Here is a 6493-nt window from a genome sequence, read left to right as displayed (position 1 = left end):
TTAATTGCACAATTCTCATTATCAGAAAAGAGGGAATGCATCCGGGTCTTGGAAAAAGTCAAGTTTTGCAGCATGAGTTATTTGAAAAATGTCTCTCTCAGAGACAAAGATAGCAGATAACGTCTCTTTAAAATTCCTAGAATAATTGCAATAACAGGCTTAATAAGGGTACAATGTTGTTTTGTTAAAATGAAGGCCATAATGCTTAACTACAACTCAGCCAAGGCAGTTATGGCTAAGGCTAAGCCAATGATTGTTCCAACTTATTTCAAGAATAGAAGTTAAAGAATTGAAAAGAGTATTCTTCAAACACATTTCAAATATCACCCTCCTACCTAGCCTTTTGGTAGGTACAGGATGACAGACTCTACCAGTCATGCACCCTGATGGAAAAAAAAAAAAAAAGTTGAGAGTCTGAGCTGCTAGTTCTGAGCATGCTTTAAAACAATTGGGCAGTCAGAGAAGTTACATTTTAAAAATAATGTAACCAAATCCAACACTGGGTGAATACATGAAAGCTTCCTGCAAGGAAACTTCTGGGGGCTTCAAGACCCAGCACAAGGCTTCTTCTTCCTTACCTTCTGAGGCCTAATGATAACATGGGAATAAATTCAGAACACTAAGAAAAGCAGGAGGAGAGTTACCAGTAGAGAATTTAAAGCAAGTTCATGGAAGATGACAACAGACCATAAGCCATCGTTTTAAGTCAGAGAGACCCAGCAGCACAAAATATGCAGGAAGTCATTTTAGTGTAGGAGAGAGTCAGTCTCCATGGCAGAAACCCATGGAAACTTCAGGCTCAGTTTGCAGGTACCTCAAAGGGCAGGGAGCAGAGAGGCTAAAATGGAAGGATTGATTGAAAGTGTGCCTAGCACATGATGGCACCAGATATCTGCTTACAATTCTTGCCTTCCTCTGCCACTTTTAAATACATGGAATACCAGCTAGCATTTGATCCCTGGCAAAAATAAAATAAGGTTTCTTCTTCCAAAAAAATAGAATAAACTGAGGAGAATTAGGAATGCTCAGGATGGATGTCAGTGTCCCAAGTGAAGCCCTCTCCCTTCTTTGGAGTTCCAAACCTCTCCCTGAAAAACTAAAAGACATCAACAGTCTAACCCCTAAATTAAGGCAATCTGTTTATTAAAGCTGTGGTTAGCTATGTACCAAGAACTTGGGTTTCTCATTCCTTAATCTGATGCTTTTACTGGGAAGTGACTACCAGACCAGGCACTTCATCTTCCAGCCTCCCTCATATCCAAATGTAGTCATCTAACTACATGGAATGTGAGTAGAAGTGGTGTGTGTCACTTGCAGACCAGGGCTTTTAAGAAGGCAACTGTAGGGCTGGGGGTATAGCGCAGTGGTAGAGCACATGCTAAACATTTGTGAGGCCCTGGGTATGAGAGAGAGAGGAAAGGAAGAGGGAAGGAATAAAGAAAGAAAAAGTGCCTTTTCACCTTTTCATTTACCCTCTGCCAGCCAGAAGCAGAAGGCATGAAGGTCAAAGAAGATACCTGTAGCATCAGTTGAAGGAGGCTGGGTCTCTGAATCACTACATGCAGGAAAGCCACCTGCCATCAGGAACATTTGAACTATGCTGCAATTGAGAAATAAGCATCTCTCATACAAAACCAATGAAGTTTTGAGGCTTATTTAGGTAACTAGCATTGCCATAATCAATTATCCTCCCCATGTACAATAGTAAAAAACTCCAATAGCTATCTAGAACAGTCCCATTCTTAAATATGTTGGACAACTAAAGATCACAAAAGAGAAAACAAGCAAAAAAACAAACAAATCCAAGATTTGTTTGAAAGAAGAACAGACATTATCTGCTTCTGGAATAGAAAAAAAAAAAACTAAAATTATTAAATTAGTATTCTTAGAGAAATTTGAAAAGGTATTGATTGCTTCCACAAAACTAGCACTGGATACTTCTACCCCTCACCCTGCCCCTGCACATACACCAAAACAAAGATACAAAAGAAGAGTCTTGTAAATTAAGCATATGATTGCTGAAATTTTTTAAATCAACTGAAAGAGCCAGGCTTTGTGGGACACACCTGTAATCCCAGGGACTCAGGAGGCTGAGACAGGAGGATCACAAGTTCCAGGCCATCTCCAGCATCTTAGCAAGACCATGTCTTAAAATAAAATCATAAAGAGGACTGGGTATGTTACTTAGTGGTAAAGCACCCCTGGGTTCTATCCCTAGTACCCATCCCCCAACTGAAGGGTTGAAAGACAAAGTCTAGGACTCCTTCTAGAAGGTAAATCAAAAGATTAGAAAAAGAGAGTTTCAGAGAAGGTGAAACAAAAAGAATAAATCTAGAAGTTCCAACATCTAACAAATACAATAGAGTAAAAAAAGTAAAAATAAGGAAGAATGGTAAAAATTATAGAGAGATCTCCTCCAAAGTTAAAGACATAACTATTCCTACTAAAGAGGATAAAAGTGTACCAAAAAAAAAAAAAAAAAAAAAAAAAAAAAAAAAAAAAAAAAAAGACCAGGCCACATCACCATGAAATTTTGGAACACCAAATGTAAAGAGAAGTTTTGTTTTGTTTTGTTTTGTTTTGTTTTGTTTTACTGTGGTAAGGACACGTAATTTGAGATCTACCTTCTTGACAACCTTTTAAGTTTATGGTACAGTGTGTTAACTGCAAGCACAATGTTGTACATCAGATCTCTAGAACTTTTTTTTTTTTTTCTAGAACTTATTTATCCTGGTTAACTGAAACTTTCTAGTCACTGAGCAGCAACTGCCCATTTCCTCCTCCCCCAGTCCCTGGCAGCCACCATTATATTTCTGCTTTTACAAACTTGACTATGTTAGTGGAATAATGCAGAATATGTCCTTCTGTCATGAACTTATTTCACTTAGCATAATGCCCTACAGGCTCATCTCTGCTGTCACAAGTGGCAGGATTTCCTTCCTTTTATGGTTGAATAAAATCCCCATTATGTACAAACCACACTTTCTTTATCCATTCACCTCTTGATGGACATTTAGGTTGATTCCAATCTAGGCTATTGTGCATAGTGCTGCAATAAACATAGGAAAAGTAGATTTTTTTTAAAGTCTCTATAGAAGAAGAGAAAAACATCACTTACCAAGAAACAATAATAAACTGGCATCAAACTTCTTATTAGTAATACTCTGTGCTAAAAGAGAACAGAACAATGTCTTCACAGTTCTGAGGAGGGGAAAACGTTTGAATACAGAATTTTGTGCTCTGCCAAATTATAAACAAGGCATACAAAAGACATTTTCAGATTTGCAAGTACTCAGAGATTTCATCTCCCTTCTATTTGTTTGTTTGCTTCTGTTGAAAATAACTTTGGATATATTCCAGAGAAGTGAGGTACAAACCACAAAGAAGAAGATGTAGAATATGAGGGAGTAGAACTAGGAGTGAATTTTAATCAAAAACAATTCCAGGGTGATAGTTGTGCATGGAGTTTGCTAAACAATCTAAATCAGAATAGGAAGTCAGTTGATCCCAAATACAATGTCTTCAAGAACAAAAATGGAATGTGGTCTACATTAAAGATAGAATAACTATGGAAACACGTGATATCCATGATATAGTGAAAAATCATGTGTTTCTTCTCTCAGTAAGAATAAAAGAAAGACAAAGGGAAATTCCAGGAAAGACAAACAACAAAAATTGTGTAACATAAGTTATGATACAAATACAAAGCCAGTTAAAATACAGCATCATTTTAAGCTATTTCTCAAATTATAAAAGTGAATTTATTTAATTTGAACACTAGAACATTCTTCTCCAAGGAGTCTAGAGATCATGACCTTACACCTATAAAAAGAAATGTAATTTTTGCACATTATTCAACTATGCAGTAAATGATAAACAGACACAATAATATAAATTGGGGAAAGCATTAATTTTTAATCTTCAGGATCAACCTATAAGCAACATGTGAAAAATGGGTTACAGTAAAGAATGAATTTGGCTTTAACCTTGAAATGCAAAAAATAAAAATACAGCTGACACAATATGGAAGTTAAGATATAAGTATGTGAAAGATGAAAGAAAGGAAAGGTCCAACTACCTCATCAAAGTATATCCAGAATGTATATCCAGCTACTTTTCACTAACTCCAAGAGTGCTGCCTGCTCAGAAGAAATGTCATCTGTCTGAGATACTTAAGAGCCTCTTGGTCGGTCCCCTGCCTCCACCAATGTCTTCCTGCTGTTCGCAATGGGGAAGTCATACGCATGGTTCTAAACACAGGTCAGACCATGTCACTTCTCTGCTCAAAACCTTGCAGTGGTTTCCCATTGAACCTAGAGTAAAAGCAAAAATTTCCTGTATTGAACCTTAGGGCCCTCCACCATCTCACCCCCTTGGAGCTCTCTGGCCTCATCTTTCACCTCTCTGCCCTTCCCTCACTCCATTCTAGCCACAGGAGCCTCCCTGTCATCTATCAGTCCTGCCTTGAGGCTTTTGCTGCTGCCCATGTCTGGAACTTTCTTTCCAAAGAGATTCACATGGAATATGGAGAGTGAATAGATAGTATATTTTATGGTTTTGTTTTGTGATGCTAGGGATAGAACCAGGGCCTCATGCAAGCTAGGGTAAGTGCTTTACCACTGAGCTATACCTCTAGCCCTTATTTCTTTTTATTTTATTTTGAGACAGGGTCTCCCTACCTTGCTCAGTCTGTGCACAAACTTGCAATCCTGGTATGTTGGGGGATAGCCTTGATGTCAGCCATCTTTCAATTGTGTTTGTAGCAGCCACCACGCAGTCACTTTCTAACGCCAGCACTGCCTCTAGCTGGCCAAGCTGCAGCCAAAGGAGAAGGTGGGTAAGTAAGGAGGTCTTTCTACCATGGCTCCTGCAAAGCAGACTGCCCACAAATCGACATGGGGTAAAGAACCCAGGAAACAACTGGCTACAAAATCCACTTGGAGGAGTGCGCTCTCTACTGGAGGGGTGAAGAAACCTCATCATTTCTGGCTGGGACTGCGGCACTCCGTGAAATCAGACGTTATCTGAAGTCCACTGCACTTCTGGTTCTCAAACTCACCTTCCAGTGTTGGGTGCAAGAAATTGCTCAGGACTTCAAAACAGATCTGCACTTCTAGAGCAGCTGTTGGTGCTTTGCAGGAGGCAAGTGAGGCCTACCTGGTCAGCCTTATCGAAGACACCAACCTGTGTGCTATCCATGACAAATGTGTAACAATTATGCCAAAAGACATCCAACTAGCATGTGGCATATGTGGAGAATGTGCTTAAGAATTCAGTATGATGGGAAACATTTCATTCTCAAAACAAATTTTTTTCTTTCCTTCCTGTTATTGATAGTTCTGAACATTTTTGTCCAGATGGGCAAAAGGTACCTAAGTATATGATTGTGAGTGGAAAAATGGGGGACAAAAATCAGGTACTAGACGTTCTTCCATTTTGATTTGTGTGTGAATTTTTAATATAAATACAGGTATGTAAAGCTCTGATGCAAGTCAAAATGTTTCAGTGAACAAGTTTCAGCAGTTCAACTTTATAACAATTATAAATAAAACTGTTAAATTTTTCTGGGAAAAAAAGAAAACATGAAACCTCCTGACTCAACCTCCTGAATAGCTGGGATTACAGGCATGAACCACAGTCCTCAGAAGACAGTAATTTTTAAACTGAGAAATAAAGAAATATGAGCAAAAACATATAATTGAATGTCTGGAGGTCATTACTAGAATGCTAAAGAGGAAAAATAATTATTTTTGCAGTGCTAGGGATTGAAAAGTGACTGCTGTTTATACATATATACAGTCATGTACTGTGGTCCATATACACAATGATTGTCCTATAAGATTATATCTAGGGCTGGGGATATAGTTCAGTTAGGAGAGTGCTTGCCTGCACAAGGTCCTGAGTTCAATCCCCAGTGCTACCAAAGAAAAAAGATTAAATCTAGTGGTTAGTGACATGGTAGTGGTCTCAGTTCATGTAAATACATACTATGGTGCTCATACAATGACAAATTGCCTAAAGACAGATTTCTCAGAACATAGCCCAACCACAGGCAATATATGAACATATGTATATTTGTTATGAGCAGAGAAACAAATTCTCATAGGATATACACCAGATTACTTGAAGATGTAACTTTTCAGGGATCAATTTAGAGCAATACAGGGGTAAAAATCAGTATTAAAATTTTTGACCCTTTTACCCCACTGAAAAGGGAGAAAAGATTTGCTCTGGCAAGTGAGACTAGGAAGAAGGCAGAAAACTTGTTTTTCTGTAGAAACGCTTCAGTAGCATTTTATTTTTTAACCATATAAATGTATTACTTTGTTGGAAATTGAAGAAAATAAATTTTAAAAAGGAAAAATAATAAACAGTTCTAGGTTCCGTCTAGCATACACAAAGATGTATACTAGATTCCCCAAAGTACCATCACAATTGAGATGATACTGGCTTCGGAAATTTTCAAAGTTTACCAACTGATCACTAATAAAAT

At 37.9% G+C, this 6493-nt stretch overlaps 1 pseudogene; it reads left to right on the top strand.

Moving 5' to 3' along the window:
- Positions 1-4860: 4860 nt before the first annotated feature.
- On the top strand, positions 4861-5268 carry LOC124988304 (histone H3.3C-like; annotated as a pseudogene).
- Positions 5269-6493: the final 1225 nt, after the last annotated feature.

The sequence above is a fragment of the Sciurus carolinensis genome, chromosome 1 (assembly GCF_902686445.1).
Source record: "Sciurus carolinensis chromosome 1, mSciCar1.2, whole genome shotgun sequence".
NCBI classification, from domain to species: Eukaryota; Metazoa; Chordata; class Mammalia; order Rodentia; family Sciuridae; genus Sciurus; species Sciurus carolinensis.
The sequence above is the reverse complement of the archived record's forward strand: the minus strand, read 5'-3'. Positions and strand labels throughout refer to the sequence as shown.